Genomic DNA, 25,497 nt, shown 5'->3' with positions numbered 1-25,497 from the left:
TTCTGTTTCCTGTCTTTACGGAGGACTGTAGTGGCTACATAAAGCACTATGTTTGATATAAAGATCTTCATACTTGCCTACAGTATAATATGACTTTATTTTAGTTCTTGTGCTGGTCCTGCTTCTAAATGGCTTTAGTATGTATTTTGTATAAAGGGATAGTGTCTTTAGAGACCATTGCTTTTTTCCAAGTAATTGTTTTATAGATTATAATAATTATTTTCCACTTTTGACTAAGATAAAGGTACTTATTTTAATATACATGGAGATGAGAATATTTGTTTATATAAAAGCGGCAAAGAGTGCACCTTATAGACTAACAGACATATTGGAGCAGGAACTTTCGTGAGTGAATGCTGACTTCGTCAGATGCATGTAGTGAAAATTTCCAGAGGCAGGTATAAATATGCAAGCAAGAATCAGGCTACGGATAACGAGGTTAGTCCAATCAGGGAGGATGAGGCCCTCTTCCAGCAGCTGAGGTGTGAACCCCAAGGGAGGAGAAACTGCTTTTGTAGTTGGCGAGCCATTCCCGGTCTTTGCTTAATCCTGAGCTGATGGTGTCAAATTTGCAAATGAACTGAAGCTCATCAGTTTCTCTTTGAAGTCTGGTCCTGAAATTTTTTTTGCTGTAGGATGGCTACCTTTAAATCTGCTATTGTGTGTCCAGGGAGGTTGGAGTGTTCTCCTACAGGTTTTTGTATATTGCCATTCCTAATGTCTGATTTGTGTCCATTTATCCTTTTACGTAGGGACTGTCCAGTTTGGCCAATGTACATAGCAGAGGGGCATTGCTGGCACATGGCATATATTACATTGGTGGACGTGAATGAACCGGTGATGGTGTGGCTGATCTGATTAGGTCCTGTGATGGTGTCGCTGGTGTAGATATGTGGGCAGAGTTGGCATCGAGGTTTGTTGCGTGGATTGGTTCCTGAGTTAGAGTTACTGTGGTGTGTCGTTGCTGGTGAGAATATGCTTCAGGTTGGCGGGTTGTCTGTGGGCAAGGACTGGCCTGCCTCCCAAGGCCTGTGAAAGTGAGTGATCGTTGTCCAGGATGGGTTGTAGATCACTGATGATGTGTTGGAGAGGTTTTAGCTGAGGACTGTATGTGATGGCCAGTGGAGTTCTGTTCGTTTCTTTCTTGGGCTTGTCTCACAGCAGGTGGCTTCTGGGTACATGTCTGGCTCTGTTGATCTGTTTCCTTATTTCCTCGTGTGGTTATCATAGTTTTGAGAATGCTTGGTGAAGATCTTGTAGGTGTTGGTCTCTGTCTGAGGGGTTGGAGCAAATGCGGTTGTACCTCAGCACTTGGCTGTAGATAGTGGATTGTGTGGTGTATCTGGGATGGAAGCTGGAGGCATGAAGGTAGGCATAGCGGTCGGTGCGTTTTCGGTATAGGGTGGTGTTAACGTGACCATCACTTATTTGCACCGTGGTGTCTAGGAAGTGGACCTCCCGTGTATATTGGTCCAGGCTATGGTTGATGTTGGGGTGGAAGCTGTTGAAATCGTGGTGGAATTCTTCCAGGGTTTCCTTCCCATGGGTCCAGATTATGAAGATGTCATCAATGTAGCGTAGGTAGAGAAGGTGTGAGTGGACGAGAGCTGAGGAAGCGTTGTTCTAAGTCAGCCATAAAAATGTTGGCATACTGTGGGGCCATGCGGGTGCCCATAGCGGTGCCACTGGTCTTGAGGTATCTATTGTGACCAAATTTGAAATAATTGTGCGTGAGGATAAAGTCACAGAGCTCAGCAACCAGTTGTGCTGTGGCATCATCAGGGGTACTGTTCCTGACCGCTTGTATTCCATTTGTGTGTGGGATGTTTGTGTAGAGAGCCTCTACATCCATGGTGGCAAGGATGGTGTTTTCTGGAAGATCACCAATGCATTGTCGTTTTCTCAGGAAATCAGTGGTGTCACGGAGATAGCTGGGAGTGCTGGTGGCGTAGGGTCTGAGTAGGGAGTCCACATATCTGGACAGTCCTTCAGTGAGAGTGCCAATGCCCGAGATGATGGGGCGTCCAGGATTTCAGGGTTTGTGGATCTTGCATAGTAGATAGAGTAGCCCCGGTCGGGGCTCTAAGGGTATGCTGATTTGTTCCTATGTTAGTGTAGGGAGTGTCCTGAGTAGATGGTGCAGGTTCTTGGTGTATTCCTCAGTGGGATCTGAGGAAAGTGGCCTGTAGAATTTGGTATTGGAGAGTTGTCTGGCAGCCTCCTTTTGGTAGTCAGACCTGTTCATGATGACAACAGCAACTCCTTTATCAGCCTCTTTGATTATAACGTCAGGATTGTTTCTGAGGTTGTGGATGGCATTGCGTTCTACACGACTTAGGTCAGTCCCTACATAAAAGGATAAATGGACACAAATCAGACAATAGGAATGGCAATATACAAAAACCTGTAGGAGAACACTTCAACCTCCCTGGACGCACAATAGCAGATTTAAAGGTAGCCATCCTACAGCAAAAAAACTTCAGGACCAGACTTCAAAGAGAAACTGATGAGCTTCAGTTCATTTGCAAATTTGACACCATCAGCTCAGGATTAAGCAAAGACCGGGAATGGCTCGCCAACTACAAAAGCAGTTTCTCCTCCCTTGGGGTTCACACCTCAGCTGCTGGAAGAGGGCCTCATCCTCCCTGATTGGACTAACCTCGTTATCCGTAGCCTGATTCTTGCTTGCATATTTATACCTGCCTCTGGAAATTTCCACTGCATGCATCCGACGAAGTGGGTGTTCACCCACGAAAGCTCCTGCTCCAGTACGTCCGTTAGTCTATAAGGTGCCACAGGACTCTTTGTAACTCTCACAATCTCAGAGCCTCCCGTTCCCCATCTGTAATGTGGGGGTAGTGGCACTGTCCTACCTCTGCTTTAGAGGTGCACCAAGTCCATGGTGGGCATTACCACAGTGTCAAAATAATAAATGTGTACTATGGCTGAGATTAAGCAGGGAATTTCACCCCAAAAGGAAAATGTTTATGAAAGTTCTGAGGGAGTGGAAATGTGGTTTAAAATGGAAGGTGTCTGATATGTGTGGGTTTGTTGGGTGCATGCACACACACGCAGTTGTGAGCTTACTTGTTCTGGCGCGGGAATCAGGGAATCTCCCACTCGCATTTCCTGGGGCTGAAGGAGAAGATGAGCTCCATTCGTTAAAATACGGTGTAGAGCTAATTAGACTTGGACACAATGTTTTATCCTTTTTTTTCCTTTGAGGATTTTTACAGATAAGTTCTTATTTTTAGCGAAATCTTTGCCCTTCTCTTCTCAATGTCCCTCTTTATTGTGCCTATTTCCATATTGCACCTGATGTCTGCTATGCATGAGCATGGGGGTTTGTGACGCTTCTCCTGCATTGTGGCTATACCTGAAACCACTTCTTTCTTTGCTCAGGTAACGTCAGCGTGGATACTAGGCCTGGCCAGCTGATCCTGCAGGGCGCTCTCCGGCACTCAGGGAATACATTTTAGCCCAGGCTCCTCTTCCTCTTGTTTTTCTTCCCCAACAAGAATTCTACCAAGCTGTCTGGAAACGGCACGTTTTGTGTGAAGCAAATGAGAAATTTAAATAGGAGGGTGAAATCCTCAGGGATCTTAGTGGGTTTTGGCTTTTCTTGCTGATCGTGTGGTTAACATAATTTTTGTAAAAAGAAAAGGAGGACTTGTGGCACCTTAGAGACTAACAAATTTATTTGAGCATAAACTTTCGTGAGCTACAGCTCACTTCATCGGATTGAAGTGAGCTGTAGCTCACGAAAGCTTATGTTCAAATAAATTTGTTAGTCTCTAAGGTGCCACAAGTCCTCCTTTTCTTTTTGCGATTACAGACTAACACGGCTGCTACTCTGAAACCTATAGTTTTTGTAATTGCTGTCAGGTGGAAATTGAAATGGTGCAAACCTGCTGTCTTTCAAGAGCCTGACCAGTGCAAAGATCTCAGGTGCGCGGCAGAGCTCTGCTCATCACAGACATTTTCAGGGGTACATGCTGCTAAAGGCACAGCACATATTGATTTTACATTACAACCCTTTGAATTCTTCACAATTTGATCTTTAGAGCACAGAGCTTAGCACTGAAACCAGAAGTTCACAAACATTCAGGGTTTAGCTGACTTCTCTGTTGGTTGCAGACTAATCTGGAGCTTTATTTGATTTAGATTTCTGCTGTGTTTTGTGCATCAGTGGCACATTGTCTTTTCTGATTGCTAACTTACTCTATTCAGTATATTAAGAGACAAGCTGGAGTCTCATTTCTTCCTGTAGGAGCCAGGAGCTCAAACACATGTGAATGTTCTGTTAAGAGTTTGATTCCCTGCCACATCCTTAATCAGCTGCTTGCATCTCCCTGTTTTTTTCTGTGTAACTTCAAATCCTGTTTGGGAGCAGAGCTGCATATACTTAATATAATTGAAAATTATTTCTCCTGTTGATAGCGGGTGAGGTAGACATGTGAACACCCCCTCTTCTCTTTTTCGCCTGGGCAGCTGATAAGATGAATTATGTATGAGTCATATTGAACATTTCTGTCTTTTTCAATTATGACCTGAAGCAGCATACAAGTACACTCTTGCATGCCTAGCAGCAGGGTGAAAGCAAAGCAAACAGGGGAGGGTTAGAATCAATAAATTGACAAACATTCCCAAGGAAACCTTCAGGGACAGTTAGTGGACACTACATGTAACAAATTAATAAATATATTATTCAGTTGCAGTGTGCAGGATTACGTCTAGCATTATAGAGCTTTTTAAGTAGGGTGATTATATGAAATGTAAATAGAGAAGGATGAGCAGTGTGGCAAGAATTTGGCAATATTTCCTACCCTGAACAAACCTGATTACAAGAGTCTTCACATACTGCTCTTTAACAAAATGCCTTGCGTCTTCAGCTTCGTCACTATATTAAGAAAGGCAGAGGTAATTATGTTCTCCACTGGTCTCTTGTAATCTGCATTCTCTCAGCATTGATTTGCAAATTCCAATTGGCAGGCATAGGGAAAAAGTAGTGCAGGATCTTTCACCAGGGTTTACCTTCGCCTTGGCCAACGTAGTGAGCTTGCTTAGCTGTGAAGTACTGTGCTTTCTCCCAAGAGTTTGGAACATAGGCATTGTTATCTTCAGTTTGTAGCCTTAATAAACAGTGGTGAGAAATGATCTCAATCTTGGTGAACCTTGATGCTCTGTGAACAGACTTTTCAGCCCTCTGCTGCCCAGAGCATGTTGTGTCATATCAAGGCAACAGTGAAGAAACACATTTAGAGCTTAATGAATGCTAAAATATTATCTCTCATTTCCATTTCCAGCATTCGTTTACACAAATCCCTCATGCCTTGTATCCTAGACTTATTATCTGCTGCATAACTGAGCTTGTTTTGAGCCCCAGTGCATTCATCTTGAGTGTGCTGCCAAACCCTGCCATGAAGTAACTCCTGTTGAGGAGAAGCAAAATAGCAGCAGAGGGACTACTTACACTGTATCAGAGTAACAGCCGTGTTAGTCTGTATTCGCAAAAAGAAAAGGAGTACTTGTGGCACCTTAGAGACTAACCAATTTATTTGAGCATAAGCTTTCGTGAGCTACAGCTCACTTCATCGGATGCATACTGTGGAAACTGCAGAAGACATTATATACACAGAGACCATGAAACAATACCTCCTCCCACCCCACTGGTGGGAGGAGGTATTTTTTCATGATTTGTGTGTATATAAAAAGATCTTCTACACTTTACACAGTATGCATTCGATGAAGTGGTGGGAGGAGGTATTTTTTTATGCTTTGTGTGTATATAAAAAGATCTTCTACACTTTCCACAGTATGCATCCGATGAAGTGGTGGGAGGAGGTATTTTTTCATGCTTTGTGTGTATATAAAAAGATCTTCTACACTTTCCACAGTATGCATCCAATAAAGTGAGCTGTAGCTCACGAAAGCTTATGCTCAAATAAATTGGTTAGTCTCTAAGGTGCCACAAGTACTCCTTTTCTTTTTACTTACACTGTAGGCTTTAGTTTCAAGGTAACCCACCAGGTGAGTTTTACTTGATGGACTTTCCCTGCCAGAAGTCAGGGAAGTTCTGGTGAATTGTAATGGAGCCCCAGAAGCTAGTAAAACTCCAGAGTACATTGTATTGGGGTGGGATGCACCTCCATCAGATTGTGGCTCACTGATTACTGAACCATGTCATGAGCTTAATTTCTCTCACCATCTGCTGGCTCCATCCCAGTTCCTGGAGTTACCCAGTTTGAAACACTGCAAATGATAAACACTTGACAGTTACAAATGATTTCTGCAGAGAGCTGGATCTCCAAAGGCCTGAAACAATATGTCCTGTTGTAAACACTCGTCTAACAGCGGTTTCAGCATAGCTATGGTAAACAAAAGTTAGCTGCGTTTAATCCTTATTTATGCTTGGCTAGTTACGAAAGGATCAGTAGGGACATCCCCTTTTGGCTAATGTGTCTCTCGTTTTCTTTCACATCTTCTTGCCAGGAAAAAACTGTCAGTAACTGTTATAAAATTAGAGTGATGAGGGAGGAGAGCTTGATTCGGTTTAGATGCAGTATGTCTGTATGCAAAGTTGAATGCTGCAACCCCAAATGTGCACTGTAGCTCATCTTAAGAGTGAAGAAATGTGCCCTTTCTGTAGAAGAAGATATTAGAAATGTCTTGTCCATTCTCCTGGCCAATACATGGCTGTTCTCCCTTGTATATGCTCAAGGGGTCTAGTTTTACATGGCCTAAGTAATAGGTCTTCTATAGTCTCCCTTGGGAGACTGTGCCACAAATTCGAATCCCACTGTTCTTTTCCACTGAAATTGGTCTAACTGTATAGAAGAGACTGGTGTGATACTGGGTTAAATGCCCTCTGTAAACATTGCATTCCTGAGTGCTGCAGTACAGTGAGTCTCTGCATGCTTTCCTGCATTGGGAAACTTCCAAATAGCACTGTGACATACATAGAAACAGAGCTGCCTAGAAGGCTGGTTTTTTTCCCCTTAGCTGGTGGTGTACCATGTTTTTAACAAAAGTTAAAATTAAGCCAATCATTTGTGGATGACCTATGTGTGATGCCCTGCCCTGCCCTGCCGGAGAGCCTCGTTCACTGTTCAGACTCAAGCCCCATGATGGCAAGGTGCGCGTTCTACTCATAAGGAAAGAATGCCTTTCACTGCGCAACAGCAGGTGCCCTTATATTGCTCTGGCAGGCAGACTTAGCAGCCGTGTTGACTGGCTCAAAGTTTTGTTCGTTTCTCAGCTGCTAAGGTGGTGACTGCAAAATGAGACCTTGAGGATGGGGGGAAATAGGAGGTTTCTTGAGGTTCTGACACCCCAGGAATCATAGGGATAGAGGTGAGCATTAAGGACTTAACTTTAACTAGGGCCAAGAGCATTCACAATCACTGTTTAACTCACCTTGTATTGCCTGAGTAATAACAGTTGTTACATGCATTGTATCCTGTGTGCTCCTAATACCTAGACATGCCAGGGTATCCTAAATGACTGTGGTGCAGCTGTTCTATCTTTGATACCTACAAACCACCCATCACCTCAGAGTCTAGATTTCTAAATTTCCTTATTTATGTCAGATTAAACGAGAAATGTAGCATAACTTTAATGTTGTTTTTTAATTTAGTTAAAGAAAGTGGCTTTCCTGGCTGCAAACGAGACAATTGAGAAGTAATTTTGTCAGCCGAAGAATACAGGAATGACCATACTCGGTCAGACCAATGGTCCATCTAGCCCAGAATCCGGTCTTCCGACAGCAGCCAATGCCAAGTGCTTCAGAGGGAATGAACCAAGCAGGGCAATTATTGAGTGATCCTCCCCTGTCATCCACTCCCAGCTTCTAGCAGTCAGAGGCTAGGGACATCCAGAGCATGGGGTTGCATCTCTGACCATCCTGGCTAATAACCATAGATGGATCTGTCCTTCAGGAACTTACCTAGTTCTTTTTTAAGCTGATGCCTAGTAATTTATTGGGTGTTCATGTTATGTGAAGGGATGCAACACTTCCATATTCACTTTCTCCACAGCATTCTCATTTTATAGACCTCTGTCATATTCCCCCGTTAACTGTCTCTTTAAAAACCTGGGACTCTTCAGTTTAGAAATCTCTCCTCGTACGGAAGCTGTTCCACAGCCCTAATAATTTTTGTTGCCATTTTCTGTACTTTTTTCAATTCTAATATCTTTTTTGAGATGAGGTGACCAGTATTCAAGGTGTGGCGGTATTGTGGATTTATATTAGTAATATGATATTTTCGGTCTTATTTTCCTGTACCTTTCGTAATGATTCCGAACATTCTCTTTTTTTGACTGCACACTGAGCAGATGTTTTTGGAAAACTATCCACTATTCAAGATCTCTTTCTTGAGTGGTAACAGTTAATTTTGACCCTATAAATTTGTATGTATAATCAGAATTATGTTTTCCAGTGTGCATTACTTTGCATTTATCAACATTGAATTTCATCTGCCATTTTGTTGCCCAGTCACCCAGTTTAATGAAATGTCGATAATTCTTTGCAGTCAGCTTTGGACGTAACTATCTTGAGTAATTTTGTATCGTCTGCAAATTTTGCCACCTCTTTGTTTACCCCCTTTTCTAGATCATTTATGTATATGTTGAACAGCACTGGTCCCAGAGCAGATCCTACCTCTCTCCGTTGTGAAAACTGGCCATTTATTCTTACCCTTTGTTTCCTATCTTATAACCAGTTACTGATCCATGAGTGGATCTTCCCCTTATCCCATGGCTCCTTATTTAGCTTAAGAACTTTTGGTGAGGGACCTTGTAAAAGGCTTTCTGAATATCCGTGTACACTATATCCCTGGATCACCCTTGTCCACATGTTTGTTGACAACCTTAAAGCATTGTGATAAATTGGTGAGGTATGATTTCCCTTTACAAAAGCCATGTTGACTCTTCCCCAACAAATCATGTTCATCCATGTGTCCGATAATTCTGTTCTTTAATATAGTTTCAACCAATTAGCCTGGTAGTGAAGTTGAATTATTACTTTTTAGTTTATCAATTTCTTCTAAAACCTCCTCTATTGACAATGCAATCTGGGACAGTTCCTCAGGTTTGTCATCTAAAAAGAATGGCACAGGTGTGGTAATCTTCCTCACAAACTCTGCAGTGAAGACCGATGCAAAGAATTCATTTAGCCTCACTACAATGGCCTTGTCTTTCTTGAGTTCTCCTTTAGCACCTCGATCATTCAGTGTCCCTATTAATTCTTTGGCAGGGTTCCTGCTTCTAATGTACTTAAATTTATTTTTTGCTTTTAGTTTAGTTTAGAAAGCTTAGTGTTGTCAATCTCTTCTCCAAACAGGAGAGTCAGCAGATCTATAGAACTCATTAGACCCAAATACCATCATTTCCATCTCTCATCTCTGTTTAAATGTTTAACTAATGGTACATGACCATATAATGTATCCACAATGACCAACTCCATCAGAAGACTGCCATGTACTGACATTATCAGTCAGGTTCATTCCACTTAGTTTATGAAGCAAGAAATACATCCTTTGAAAAGTTTTGAATGGAATCTCACATAACCAATACACAATGCATCCGATGAAGTGAGCTGTAGCTCACAAAAGTTTATGCTCAAATAAATTGGTTAGTCTCTAAGGTGCCACAAGTACTCCTGTTCTTTTTGCGAATACAGACTAACACGGCTGTTACTCTGAAACCAATACACAGTGGAACCCTTGGGAATTGTACCCTGAGGTGAAAACCTGGAGTCTGAGAAGACACTGACTTCTTAAACTTGAGTATATTTCTGATTCAGAAACAACTGTTCTCTTTCTCGTTTCCCAAATCAGATCTCCTGAGATTGGGTCAGGATTGGTCCAGAGAGTTGTCATATCCTGCCTGGCGTTCTTGTGACTTCTTGTCAAGAACAAATCGTGTCAAACCAACCGGTTAGCTTTCTTTGACAGGATAACAAGCCTTGTGGATGGGGGGAAGTGATAGACATGGTATATCTTGACTTTAGTAAAGCTTTTGATACTGTCTCACATGACCTTCTCATAAACAAACTAGGGAAATGCAACCTAGATGGACCTACTATAAGGTGGGTGCATAACTGGTTGGAAAACCATTCCCAGAGAGTAGTTATAAGTGGTTCACAGTCATGCTAGAAGGGCATAACGAGTGCAGTCCCACAGGGATCAGTTCTGGGTCTGGTTCTGTTCAATATTTTCATCAATGCTTTAGATAATGGCGGAGAGTACACTTAGAAAGTTTGTGGATGATACCAAGCTGGGAGGGGTTGCAAGTGCTTTGGAGGATAGAATTATAATTCAAAATGATCTGGACAAACTGGAGAAATGGTCTGAAGTAAATAGGGTGAAATTAAATAAGGATAAATGCAAAGTACTCCATTTAGGAAAGAACAATCAGTTGCACATACACAAACTGGGAAATGACTGCCTAGGAAGGAGTACTGCGGAAAGGGATCTGGGGGTCATGGTGGTCCACAAGCTAAATATGAGTCAACAGTGTAACACTGTTACAAAAAAAGCAAACATCATTCTTGGATTATTAGCAGGAGTGTTGTAAGTAAGACACGAGAAGTAATTCTTCTACTCTACTCTGCGCTGATTAGGCCTCAACTGGAGTATTATGTCCAATTCTGGATGCCACATTTCAGGAAAGATGTGGACAAATTGGAGAAAGTCCAGAGAACAGCAACAAAAATGGTTAAAGGTCTAGAACACGTGACCTATGTGGGAAGATTGAAAAAATTGGGTTTATTTCATCTGGAAAAGAGAAGACTTAGAGGGGACATAACAGTTTTCAAGTACATAAAAGGTTATTACAAGGAAGAAGGAGAAGAAATGTTCTCCTTAACCTCTGGGGATAGGACAAGAAACAATGGGCTTAAATTGAAGCAAAGGAGATTTAGGCTGAACATTAGGAAAATCTTCCTAACTGTTAGGGTGGTTAAGCATGGGAATAAATTGCCTAGGGAGGTTGTGGAATCTCCATCATTGGAGATTTTTAAGATCAGGTTAGACAAATACCTGTCAGGGATGGTCTAGATCAGGGGTGGGCAAACTTTTTGGCCTGAGAGCCACATCTGGGAATAGAAATTGTATGGCGGGCCCTGGGGTGTGGGCTCTGGGGTGGAACTGGGGATGAGAGGTTTGGGGTGTAGGAGGGAGCTCTGGGCTGCGACCAAAGGGTTCCGAGGGCAGGAGGGGGATCATGGCTAGGGCAGGGGGTTGGAGTGTGGGGAGAGGCTCAGGGGTGCAGGAGCTGTGCGGTGCTTACCTCAAGCAGCTCCCAGAAGCAGTGGCATGTCCCTTCTCTAGCTCCTTCGCAGAAGCACAATCAGGCAGCTCTGCACGCTGCCCCATCCACAGGCACCACCCATGCAGCTCCCACTGGAGTGCCAGAGGGGGCCATTGGAGCACGTAGGAGCCAGAGCAGCCCCTAACCCTGCGCCCTGGCTACAGTGCTGGAATGGGGCCATGCTGCGGCCTCCAGGAGTCTCATGGTGTGTCCCCCGACGCTGCTTCCCAGCTAGAGCTCTAGAACGGGGCCATGCCATGGCTTCCGGGAGCGACGTGGTGCAGCTTCCAACCCTGCATCCCAGCTGGAGTTCCGGAGCGGCCCCCCGAACCAGCACCCCGGCTGGAGCGGGGCCAAGCCATATGGTGCGGCCCCCGACTCAGCGCCCCGCCTGGAGCACCGGAGCGGGGCAAGCCCCAGACCCCGCTCCCCAGTAGGAACTTGCAGGCTGGCTTAAAACATCTCGGCCCGCTGGCTGTAGTTTGCCCACCGCTGGTCTAGATAATACTTAGCCCTGCCATGAGTGCAGGGTACTGGATTAGATGACCTCTCAATGTCCTTTCTAGTCCTATGATTCTCACCCCATGAATAGTCTCTTATGAAGGTTTTTGACAAAGTCCAAATAAATTATGTTGACCAGTTCTCCTTTAGCTACTATTTTATTGAACAGATTTATTTGGGCATAAGCTTTTGTGGGTAAAAACCCCACTTCTTCAGATCCATGAAAGCTTATGCCCAAACAAACCTGTTAGTCTTTAAGGTGCCACCGGACTCCCTGTTGTTTCTAAGCATAAGATGCACTTGGATGGAGATTGAGTTAATTCTAGCAGAAGAGAGACACAGAGATCTAATTAATTTGTAACTTTGGAAGACTTGAGTAGTTGCATCCATAAATGCTACTCATATGAAAAGAAGACAAACATCACATACATTTCAGCTCTACTAGTGTCCCTCAGAAGTTAAAGAATAACAGCTCCTTACTTACCATATGTTTCAAGCTCAAACATACTGGATCTTTCTTTCTTACTGCTGGATCTCCTTCAAGTTATCCCGTTCTGAGAGCTTATATGGAGAAGCGTAGCAACCTATTACTGTTAGCTGTGTTCTCTGTAGTACATATGTCAACCCTGCCTGATATCTTCTGCTGACTGCTAAAGTTAGTCAGATTGTGTGTTCAGAGCTTTTGAAGTCTGCTAGGCTATAGAATAGTCCTCCAAGAGAGTCTGAAGAACGCATCACATGGATCTTTGGAAACGAAACTGGAAAATTCTCCTGAAAATGTCAATGGACCCTAAGGAAAGGAGAAAGGGGACAGACAAGATGGCCTGACAGGTCTTTTCCATTCCTTAACTTCTATGGCAGAAATTAACTTTTGAATTAACTCATAATAGCGCAAACTTGTTTGTGCGTAAATTTATTGTGGCATGTATATTGTCATTTGTTACAAGGTAACTTGTGTACACACACTCTGTCTCTCATATATATACTGAAGATCACTGTGGTGCTAAGTGTTTCCATATATATATATGGATCACAGTGATCTTCAATAACTCCCTCTACAGAAATGAGGGAAGCACACTTCCAGTCAGTAAAAATTGAGAGAACGAAACATTATAGTACTGTCATAAATATAAAGGGAAGGGTAAACCCCTTTGAAATCCCTCCTGGCCAGGGGAAAGCTCCTCTCACCTGTAAAGGGTTAAGAAGCTAAAGGTAACCTCGCTGGCACCTGACCAAAATGACCAATGAGGAGACAAGATACTTTCAAAAGCTGGGAGGAGGGAGAGAAACAAAGGGTCTGTGTCTGTATGCTGGTCTTGGCCAGGGATAGACCAGGAATGGAGTCTTAGAACTTTTAGTAAGTAATCTAGCTAGGTATGTGTTAGATTATGATTTCTTTAAATGGCTGAGAAAAGAATTGTGCTGAATAGAATAACTATTTCTGTCTGTGTATCTTTTTTGTAACTTAAGGTTTTGCCTAGAGGGGTTCTCTATGTTTTTGAATCTATTTACCCTGTAAGATATCTACCATCCTGATTTTACAGGGGGGATTTCTTTATTTCTATTTACTTCTATTTTCTATTAAAAGTCTTCTTGTAAAAAACTGAATGCTTTTTCATTGTTCTCAGATCCAAGGGTTTGGGTCTGTGGTCACCTATGCAAATTGGTGAGGCTTTTTATCCAACATTTCCCAGGAAAGGGGGGGTGCAAGTGTTGGGAGGATTGTTCATTGTTCTTAAGATCCAAGGGTCTGGGTCTGTAGTCACCTAGGCAAATTGGTGAGGCTTTTTACCAAACCTTGTCCAGGAAGTGGGGTGCAGGGTTTTGGGAAGTATTTTGGGGGGAAGGACGCGTCCAAACAGCTCTTCCCCAGTAACCAGTATTAGTTTGGTGGTGGTAGCGGCTAGTCCAAGGACAACGGGGGGAATATTTTGTACCTTGGAGAAGTTTTGACCTAAGCTGGTAAAGATAAGCTTAGGAGGTTTTTCATGCAGGTCCCCACATCTGTACCCTAGAGTTCAGAGTGGGGGAGGAACCTTGACAAGTACCTATCCAGTTGCAGAGAATTCAGTGCAAATACCTACAAAACATCATTAAATCTTACGATTATGAGAAGCTTCTCTGGTTAGAGATCCACCTTTTCTTCTTTACATTCCCACTAAAAATCACAGCACCAAATAAACCGTTCTCAAGATGGGAACCTGAATCCTAATGAGACACCCAGCAAACGGTAAGTTTGAAACGACACAGTGTGCTAATGAACTCAAATAGCTGAAGCAACCACAGTGCTTCAAAAACCAGACCTCCATGCTGGGAGAAGTATGATAAAGGAATTTGTCGTTCATCTATCACCTACAATACGTGCAGAGGAGGAAATTTCATTGATACTTTTCCCCTTCCTTCCCCTCTTGAAGAAGTATAATCAAACCATTATTATCCATTGACCACCTCTTGATCTCAGCCTGAGGCGTTGACAGTGCAAAATGAAGTTGGCTTGCAACAAAGACCTGCCAGTCGTGATTATTTTAACAGTTGGTTTCAATCCATTGAGCTCAGACTCAAGACTCAGCTCCTACTTTATCTTGTGTCTTTTGTCTTTTTTTTTTTTTTTTTTAAATACTGTTTGGAGTAGGGGAGAGTCTATGGTTAAGGCACCTGTTAAAATACAGTACCAGTTACTGATCAGGAAAAACCATTGAGCCCCGTCTCCCAGGAAGTTGGTGCTAGAGATTACGGATAAATAGCATTGCCTCAAAAAGTTATCATGTTGTTGTTGATTCATTAATTGTACTCTGTTTCTGCACCTAGCACAATTGGTGCACTGAGGGTTAAAATATTTGCCCTCCATAGGCTCTTTAAGAAGCTCACCTGAATGTTAATCTAACATTAATCTTATGGTACTCAGCCAGCTTCTTCCCCATAGCAGTTGCAAACTGTTGATTGTCTTCTCAGAAATTTCAAAGTCTAATAATACAGCAGTCATTCTTATTGGTACCTCTGACCTGCTCGGTTTCCTTCTGCTTAGAGCTCTTTAAAAATCCTTTCTCCCAAAGAAAACCAGTGGGCGTGAGACATTATAAGAGCCCTCTTTTCAAGATCCTTGATCCAGGATGGATGATGCCAGGGGGAAAAACTGCAGTGTGTTCATCTGTCATGCTAATCCTTTGCTCTGTTGCTTCAGTCCCTTTATCACATGGATCCAGCCCAAATGAAATCTCTCCAAATTCTAGATCTGAGAGTTCAATGGAGACATGCAAATGCTGATTTAGAGTTGTAACTTAATGCAGTTATATTCCCAAACTAATGATCTTTCAACCACTTTTCTTGCTCGGTGGTGATGACTGGAAGCATTTAACCTGTGGAGTACTTCCTCCAACTTAGAATCCGAAGCCTTGCTTTTTGCTTCACAGTCCACAGTTTGTATATCACCCTTACCAGCCAAGCAAGGTTAAAATTCATCTTTCTATGTCTCTGATTTTAGTAGTACCTTTGTCATCTCACTGGCCACCTTGGAGAGGAAAGAAGGGTAGTGAAAGTGTTGATGATAAATTGAGGTACAACTTGTCAGCTGGTGATGTTAAATAGTGTTGTGGGGAAAGGTATATGTCTGGAGGATGCACAGCCCAGGATCAGAGAATATTCAATATGGAGAACAAGAGCAAAGGAGGAAAAGGCTGAGTCTATTGAAGAGTGAGAGAGAAAAAACAGGCCTTATATCCTCCCACTTCATGATTCACAACTTCTCGTGGCCTGGACATGCACAGCACAGCATCTTCTGCCTGCACCATCTCAAACAGGATTTACCTACCACATAGTGCTCCACCCAGAAAACACTCCAGGCAATGCCAAGAGATTGCTCTCTGTTCCAGGAGTGCAGAAAGAGGGTGGCACAGTCTGTCTGTAGCAAATGCATGGTAATCATCCAGAATCTCTGGAGCATGCCACGTACATTGAGAAGATTTCATGTTAGCCTCAACCAGATGTTTCTTCATCTTTGACAGTGAGAAGATAAGGGAGATGCTTTCTTAATTCACACACCCATATTCAAAGATACATTGGTCTCTTTCTTCCCAATGGGCGAGGCAAAGTAGCACCAGGCAGAGCCTTCCTGTGAATGTGAAGTGAATGTCTTCACTGGCATTACAGGGGCAGTTAGATTCACAACTCAGCTTGTTGTCAACACTCATCAGATGCTAATGAGGGGAAAATCCCTCTCAAGCTGGCTGTGTGGATACAGGCTATGGGGAGGATCCACAGTGCATTTGCCACTTCCTGCATCCTGTCCTTCACAGGAAAGCTATTGGGTACCCTGGTCTTCCTATACTGACTGTGTCCAATAAAGTAGCACAGTAGAGGGCCTAGTGACTCGATTGGTTTAAATTTATCTGCAGGAGCAATGATATCTCATGAAAAATTCTCTAGCATGGAACGTAATTGTTACATTGCAGCTTCCATCCTTCATGTGCTTGTTGAAGGCTTTGTAACTGATCAGAGGACTAATGCCAAGGCTCAGATGCAGTAAAACTGAACTTTTACCTTCAGAGTGTGTCGTTCACATAAACAAGAGAGGAGAAGGATGCAGAAAGAGTCTTGTCTTTACCAATCAGACACTAAAAGTGATGGAAATGTAAAGAGAGAGAGAGAGAGTGCCCCAGGCATGAATTTTACGATCTTTAGTTTGTTGTTCAGTTTGGCTCATTGATCCTGTCACAATTGATGATTCATTAAGTTGTGACTACTGTAGCAATTACAATGAGCAGATGAATCTGAACTGTACATCTGGGTGATCCCAATGTGTTAATTATTTAAAAAATACTCTGCAGCTGGCCGTTCAGTGCATTCCAAGTGCCATTTCATATTATCAAGTAATTTGCTGTGGATGGCAGAGACCTGGCCTTTTTATTACAGTGATACTACTTGGTCTCTTTTTTCCACATTTTAAACATTGGGATTTGATTGTCAGTGCAGCCTTTATCCTTGCAGGAAGGAAAATTATGGGGCTTGTAACTCCTTTCCTATGCTACCTGAATTTTCATCTGTAGCTTATCTTCTGTGTCTTTGCCTGTAGGGAGAGAGAGGCTTCTTTCCTGTACTGAGTCATGTAAAGTGTGATAGGTTCGTAGGGGTGACCTTCTGGACTCCTGGGTATTAAGATTTAAATGATTGTCATAGCTTTAGGTAATAACATAATGATAACAACTCACATTATGCAGCACTTCTTGTCTCAAAGAATTCCAGAACACTTCACAAACTGTCAAAGCAGCCGTTCACGTACAAATGGCCATATTGGGTCAGAACAGTGGTCCATCGAGCCCAGTCTTCTGTCTGCTGACAGTGGCTAATGCCAGGTGCTCAGAGGGAATGAACAGAACAGGGAATTATCAAGTGATCCATCCCCTGTCGTCCATTCCCAGCTTCTGGCAAACAGAGGCTAGGAACACCATCCCTGCGCATCCTGGCTAATAGCCACTGTGGGACCTATCCTCCATGAACTTATCTAGTGCTTTTTGAACACTGTTATAGTCTTGGCCCTCACAACATCCCCTGGCAACGAATTCCACAGGTTCACTGTCCATTGTGTGAAGAAGAACTTCCTTTTGTTTGTTTTAAACCTGCTGCCCGTTAATTTCATTAGGTGATCCCTAGTTCTTGTGTTATGAGAAGGAGTAAATAACATTTCCTTATTCACTTTCTCCCCACCAGTCATGATTTTATAGACCTCTATCATATCCCCCCTTAATTGTCTCTTTTCCAAGCTGAAAAGTCCCAGTCTAATTAATCTCTCATCATATTGTAACCATTCCATACCCCATATAATTTTTGTCGCCGTTTTCTGTAACTGTTCCAATTCCAATATATCTTCTTTGAGATGGGGCAACCACATCTGCACGCAGTATTCAAGATGTGGGCATACCATGGATTTATGTAGAGGCAATATGATATTTTCTGTCTTATTATCTATCCCTTTCTTAATGATTCCCAAAATTCTGTTTACTTTTTTGACTGCTACTGCACATTGAGTGGATGTTTTCAGAGAACTATCCACCTTTCGTGAGTGGTAATAGCTAATTTAGATCCCATCATTTTATAGGTATAGTTGGAATTATGTTTTCCAATGTGCACTACTTTGCATTTATCAACACTGAATTGCATCTGCCATTTTGTTGCCCAGTCATCCAGTTTTGTGAGATTGTTTTGTAACTCTTCACAGTCTGCTTTTTTTTAACTGTCTTGAGTAGTTTTGAGTAGTCTTCTGCAAATTTTGCCACCTCACTGCTCACCCCTTTTTCCAGATCATATATGAATATGTTAAATAGGACTGGGCCCAGTACAGACCCCTGGGGACCCCACTATTTACCCCCTCCATTCTGAAAACTGACAGTTTATTCCTAACCTTTGTTTCCTGTCTTTTAGCCAGTTACTAAGAAGACCTTCCTTCTTATTCCATGTTAGCTTACTTTGCTTAAGAGCCTTTGGCGAGGGACCTTGTCAAAGTACAATATAAAAATCTAAGTATAGTAGAACCTCAGAGTTATGAACCCCATCGTTATGAACTGACTGGTCAACTACACACCTCATTTGGAACTGGAAGTACGCAGTCAGGCAGCAGAGACCCCCTTCCACCCCCAACCACCCCAAAAAAGAAAGCAAATACTATACAGCACAGTACTGTGTTAAATGTAAACTGCTAAAAAAAAAAAAAAAAAATTTGACAAGGTAATGAAACTATTTCTGTGCTTGTTTCATTTAAATTAAAATGGTTAAAAGCAGCATTTTGCTTCTGCATAGTAAAGTTTCAATGCTGTATTAAGTCACTGTTCAGTTGTAAACTTTTGAAAGAACAACCCTAAAGTTTTTTCAAAGTTACAAACAACCTCCTTTCCTGGGGTGTTCGTAACTCTGAGGTTCTACTGTACACTGTATCCACTGGATCACCCTTGTCCACATACTTATTGACCCTCTCATCAAATTCTAGTGGATTGGTGAGGCATGATTTCCCTTTACAAAAACCATGTTGACTCTTCCCCTACAAATCATGTTTATCTAGGTGTCTGATAATTCTGTTCTTTACTATAGTTTCAACCCATTTGCCTGGTCTGTAATTGGCAGTACTGCCTCTGGATCCTTTTTTAAAAGTTGGCATCACATTAGTTATCCTTCAGTCATCTGGTACAGAAGCTGATCTAAGTGATAGGTTGTGTACCACAATTAGCAGTTCTGCAGTTTCACATTTGAGTTCCTTCAGAACTCTTGGGTGAATACCATCTGGTCCTGGTGACTTATTACTGTTTATCAATTTTCCAAAACCAACTCAAACTGGGATAGTTCCTCAGATTTGTCATCTTAAAAGAGTGGCTCAGGTTTGGGAATCTCCCCTCATGTCCTCAGCCATGAAGACTGATGCAAAGAATTCATTTTGTTTCCCTGCAATGGCCTTACTGTCCTTGAGTGCTGCTTTAGCATCTCGATCGTCCAGTGGCCCCATTGGTTGTTTAATAGACTTCCTGCTTCTGATGTATTTAATTTTTTTGCTGTTACTTTTTGAGTCTTTAGCTAGGTATTCTTCAGATTCTTCTTTGGCCTTCCTAATTATATTTTTACACTTGACTTGCCAGAGTTTTTTGCTCCTTTCTATTTTCCTAAATAGGATTTAACTTCCACTTTTTAGAGGATGCCTTTTTGCCTCTCACTGCTTCTTTTACTTTGTTGTTTAGCCTCAGTGGCACTTGTCTGGTTCTCTTACTATGTTTTTTAATTTGGGGTATACATTTAAGTTGAGTCTCTATTATTGTGTCTTTAAAAAATTTCCAAGCAGTTTGCAGGGATTTCACTTTTGGCTCTGTACCCTTTGGTTTCTGTTTAGCTAATTTCCTCCCTTTTATGTAGCACCCCTTTCTGAAATTAAATGCTACTGTGGTGGCCTGCTGTGGTGTCTTCTCTCACCGTGCCATCCCCGCGGATGTTAAATTTTATAATGTTATGGTCACTGTTACCAACTGATTCATATATTCACCTCTTGGACCGTGATCCTGCGCTCCACTTGGGACTAAATCAAGAATTGCCTCTCCTCTTGTGGGTTCCAGGGCTAGCCGCTCCAAGAAGCAGTCATTTAAGGTGTCAAGAAACTTTATCTCTGCATCCTGTCCTGAGGTGACATTTGAATATGGGGATAGTTGAAATTCCCCATTATTATTGTGTTTTTTATTTTTATAGCCTCTCTAATCTCCCTGAAGATTTCACAGTTGCTATTACCATCGTGATCAGGTGGTCGGTAAGATATCCCTACTGCTATATTCTTATTATTCAAGCATGGAATTACTATCCATAAAGATTGTGTGGTACAATTTGGTTCATTTAAGATTCTTACAGAATGCAGCAACACTGCTCCATAGTTTGATAGTTAAACAGTGCACACTCCACCCTTTCTTACTTCAGATCTCTCTTTGGGCTAGTCTTCTCTAGAAAACTGCATTGAGTTAGAATTCTACCCTGAAGAGTTGCATCTGCTAACACCATGCTGAGCATGACTTTTCAGACAACATAGACAGGGACAAGTCAAGTCCAGCAATGTGCCAGATGGTCATGGGTAAATGCTGGTCATACGACTACTAAGTCGTGGTCAGTATTGCGTTAGTCAACACAGCTCTTCATGATCATGTTCTAGTTCAATGTAACTTTCTAGTGAGGACAAGCCCTTACAGACTCCCTCTCTCCCTCATGTCCTGCACACACTAAAAGGGGAAAAAGAAAAGGAGGACTTGTGGCATCTTAGAGACTAACAGATTTATTTGAGCATAAGCTTTCGTGAGCATCTGATGAAGTGAGCTGTAGCTCACGAAAGCTCATGCTCAAATAAATTTGTTAGTCTCTAAGGTGCCACAAGTCCTCCTTTTCTTTTTGCGGATACAGACTAACACAGCTGCTACTCTGAAACCCAAAGGGGAGTGCACAGTATGACCATTTAAATGAGTACCACCTACTGTGGCTTGCTGTCTTTGTGTCTTGTCTTTCATATTTCAAGTTCCTTGGGGCAGGGAGCCTCTTTCCAAGTTTTGTAACGTACCAAATACGTTTTCAGTGCTTAACAGCTGCCTGTTGAAATTGTAGGGAGATTTTCAGGAGGCAGTACAGTAATAACTCAAATTGTAATATGGCCAAATATTTGGAGTTAACATCCTGCCCTTTGGGGAAAGTGCACCAGATCTTTAGTAAAAAGAAAAGGAGTACTTGTGGCACCTTAGAGACTAACCAATTTATTTGAGCATAAGCTTTCGTGAGCTACAGCTCACTTCGTCGGATGCATACCGCGGAAAATACAGAAGATGTTTTTATACACACAGACCATGAAAAAATGGGTGTTTATCACTACAAAAGGTTTTCTCTCCCCCCACCCCACTCTCCTGCTGGTAATAGCTTATCTAAAGTGATCACTCTCCTTACAATGTGTATGATAATCAAGGTGGGCCATTTCCAGCACAAATCCAGGTTTTCTCCCTCCCCCCTCCCAACCCACTCTCCTGTTAAAAATAAACACCCATTTTTTCATGGTCTGTGTGTATAAAAACATCTTCTGTATTTTCCACGGTATGCATCCGATGAAGTGAGCTGTAGCTCACAAAAGCTTATGCTCAAATAAATTGGTTAGTCTCTAAGGTGCCACAAGTATTCCTTTTCTTTTTGCGAATACAGACTACACAGCTGTTACTCTGAAACAGATCTTTAGTGATCACAGACAGACAGGACCTCAGTTTGATGAGTTATCCAGGAGCTAGAGCTAACATACATCTTATCATCTTTCACACAAGCAGTCATGGAAGCACTGATGGCCCTCATGGCTGCATACTGTGAATTTTGGCCCTTTGTCTGCTAAAAGAGAGCAGAGAATGCTTGGGCCCTGCTAACTGAGATTGTCAGCACTTCATAATGAGTGGAATCTGCCACTCACTTTAAAACATGCAGCAGCCTAAAGGAATGGTGATCATTGCTAGACACAAACCAAGTGTGTCATCTTCCTTTTCGAAGCAAGGTAATCAAGACTCCAGTAAAAACAGGTCTCCAATGTCACCTGTCAGGGCACCGTACAGAAAGTTTCTCTGGTGAATGGCCACTTCCTGTCCATATGTGGCTGTACATCCATGCTCCTTCTGCAGTACCTCTCTCTGGGGTTTGATACAGTTGATCAGCAAATACCAAAATAATGAAAATAGAGCAAGATGTGTGCCATTGACATTTCGCTCTGTTAGTGTCTTTCCTGTACATTGATATGGCAAATTCTTTGGAAGTTAAGGCCAATGTTTTCATATGTGTTTGGACAACATCTAGCACTATAGGACCATCAGCCCTCATTGAGACCCTTTAGTGATATGTGGTACAAGTAATTATCCTCTCTTGTCTCAAAGATGCAGCAGGGTTGAGCAGAAATACCCTAATATGGTTCAGGTCCTTCTCAGACCTTGGGTTTTATGGGCAAATCGTCTTCCATCCAGAACCCTCATTGATCAAATCCACGAACTCCATCATCTCCCCTGTGTTGGTCACATCTGATGATGCCTCTGGGAGAGCTGATGAGACAACATGGGTTGAAATGCCAGTAGTACGTGGTTCTACATCTCATTTACATCAAACAGTAACAGCATCATTCCCCAGCTTCAGCTGCCAGCCGGCTAATGCTGAACCCAGATAAGATGGAAATGATCCTAGTAGGATGAAGGGAGGTGCTTTGAAGTATGCACCATCTCTGTAACATCTTGCACTATTGAGGCATCTGCTATCAGGTTGTGAAGTAGGTCTGCAGCCTTCCGCTCCTTTGATATCTCATCTTCACTCCTCTGGCTCCAGGCAACAACTACTCTCTGCTCTGCACTGAGGCCCCTGGCTGCTCCCTGCTGCTCCCTGCAGCCCGTCGCTGGCTGGCTGTGTCCCATGCAGCCTCTCGAGGCCACTTGGAAGCCTCCTTGCCACTGCTTCTTTATGGGATTTGAGGCCTCAGAGGGCCTGATACACCCTGCCACAGATGCCTAAACATTATCAAGACCAAAGTAAAAACAAGGATTTTGTAATAAATTACTTTTGGATTGTATCAGAGGGGTAGGCGTGTTAGTCTGTATCAGCAAAAAGAACAAGGAGTACTTGTGGCACCTTAGAGACTAACAAATTTATCTGAGCATAAGCTTTCATGCTCAAATAAATTTGTTAGTCTCTAAGGTGCCACAAGTACTCCTTGTTCTTTTTGGATTGTAGTTAATTATGTTATTTGATGCCCATTGTATAACAATGGGCGTGCCATTTGCGGATGGATTGCAGTGATTTCTGGCTGGATTCTGCTATCTGAACCAGTGCCTCTTTAGAACTCTTTTGGCGTAATAAACAAAGCTGATAATCAGTGCCACTGAATGGCTTAGTTTTTGCCAATGTTGGCAGATCAACGTGCAGCACTCCTTTCATTTATAGTAATCTGTAACATTAAAAAAATCCGGTGTTCTGTTCTGAGCAGTAACTGATCACACAGTATTTTCAGTCGAGGGCCACTATTTAACTTTGTGAGGTTTGCATGTTTGACATCTGTGTTAACATTTTGTTTTTTAACATTTTCTCAAATAGATATCTGTATAATTGTTCCAGGCTTGTCATGTTTGGTACCATTGTGTTTGTGTATTTCGAATGATACCCAACTTGACCCATTTCCAATGACAATGTATTAACAACATTTCCTTGAGCTGCAGGACCTGGAGTTGGGAGCTAGGGGATATAGGGGATAGGGAGCCCTCCGCCAGGGGCAGAGGGTGACACCACTGCATTTATGATTCTGTAGATTTTTATTAATCAGTCATTAACTTGCCCCTTGAAATTACACATGCTGCCAGACTATAAGTAACATCCATGTTGGTGCAAGAAGGAACTGGAGCCAAGTCAATATTTCACAGGGAAAGCTGGTTCTTTTGTCCATCTCGAATTACTACTTGTACATGTGTCCTCCTCCTTGTTATGTGCAGAGTCGTATATTCAATTACTATTAAAAAACATTAAAAAGATGGGGCACTAAAAAGAAAAGCACTAAGTTTTTAACAAATCTGTCTGGAACATAAGTTAAGTCACAAAACTTGACAACTCATCTTTCCCACTTTTCTAACAACTGTGTCACTAATACTCACTGAAGCATGGAATCAAAATGCCTTCTCTTATCACTTAACCTTTTCTTTTTTGGTATATGTTTTTAAAAAATTGCAAGCAGCAATGTACATTAGATCTACGCTGCTATTCTAAGACTGACAAGTGATGTTTTTCTGTAGCTGAAAAATGAATCTGCAAAATCTGAACAACACATGTGATTCATTATCTTGTGCCTGTTGTTCATCCAGACATGAAGCACCAGGTTGCATGGAAACTGGACCTCCGTGCCAAATAAAATAAAGTTGTCCTCTTGTCACATTAACTGCTGATCTTAGAGTCTAAGACTTAGAACTATTGGGGAAAAGGTGGTAGTCTGGCCTACCCAAATATCCATGTGTCTGATCCACCAGCAGGAGCTACCCAAAGCTCCATAGATGTGCTAGTAAGAACGTCTCCATAGTGCTACCTGCCAATATGAGGCTTTCAGCTTTTTAAAGGTTATTTTGACATTTATTATAGTTAACTTTTTTTATCTTAAAGTTGTAGGTGACAGATGTATCTGAAAGACTGATCTTTGGAGACGAGACTGAATGGTTAACTGCAGGCTTGAATTGCGTTATGGCTGAATTAAACAAAACAAAGTCTTGAGTTTTAACCTCTGGGTTAGTTTTAAACATGGGAAACACAAGAGAGGAGAACAATAATGAATGTGGCTTCCAGTCTAGCAGCTGTTCCTATCTTTTCTCTGAGTACTATCTAAGTTAGCAAATTTGAAGATAATTTAGTGTTTGTTTAAAATCAAACACTAACTTTTGTCTATTCACAGTTTTTATTTTCAGTCCACAGGCCAACTGTCATAGCTGACTTCCCTCTGTACTAAAAGAGCAAAAGCAGAGGCCATATAACGTATTATTTAGGTTTTTAGAAATCCATACTATCTTTTTAAAGGAAAGCTGTCCCTAATGTTTTGCCGCTGATGTTTTTCAAGGAGGGAAGGTTTCATTTGTCTGACAATTTCGTCTGTTTCAGTATGTTTGGTCTTATCACCTCTTTTGTGAAGTAGAACAAGAGAGCCAATGTGCAGCCTTTTTGTGTGTGAAAGAACTGTTTATATGCTAAGGATGCTTTATGAGTGTTTTATTTCTTTTGATATATAAAGTAATGAAAAAGTGCCTAAAAAACCCACCTCCACGAGGGGCATAGCTCCCAGTGCTGGTGCACTCTCTACATTGGCGCTTTATAGCGCTGCAACTTGCTGCGCTCGGGGGTGGGGGTGTTTTTTCACACCCCTGAGCGAGAAAGTTGCAGCTCATTAAATTGCCAGTGTAGACAAGCCCTCAGTGTCTCCATGGTTTGTGACAGATGTTAGGCCAGGAAGGGCCCTAAAAGGGAAGACAAATAGTTTGTGTTTGATGCAGTGGAGGGATGCAGAGAGAGGGGTGGCGGAGATGAAGTGACCATTCAGGAAAATGATCTTTGCAGCAGTGGTTTGAATGGGTATAATTGGGGCAAGATGGAATTGGTCAAGATTGGAGAGGAGGAGGGTGCAGTAGTTGGGATGTGAAATGGTGAAGG

The 25,497-nt window shown here is 42.2% G+C and overlaps 1 protein-coding gene across 1 annotated transcript in view; it reads left to right on the top strand.

Annotated features, from left to right (window-relative positions):
* The window catches only part of PTPRF (protein tyrosine phosphatase receptor type F), a 358,571-nt gene that overhangs the window by 93,578 nt on the left and 239,496 nt on the right, over positions 1-25,497 (top strand). The window lies entirely within an intron of this gene.

Source organism: Eretmochelys imbricata, chromosome 8 (genome assembly GCF_965152235.1).
Source record: "Eretmochelys imbricata isolate rEreImb1 chromosome 8, rEreImb1.hap1, whole genome shotgun sequence".
Classification (NCBI taxonomy): Eukaryota; Metazoa; Chordata; order Testudines; family Cheloniidae; genus Eretmochelys; species Eretmochelys imbricata.
This window is presented reverse-complemented; position numbering and strand designations above follow the sequence as displayed.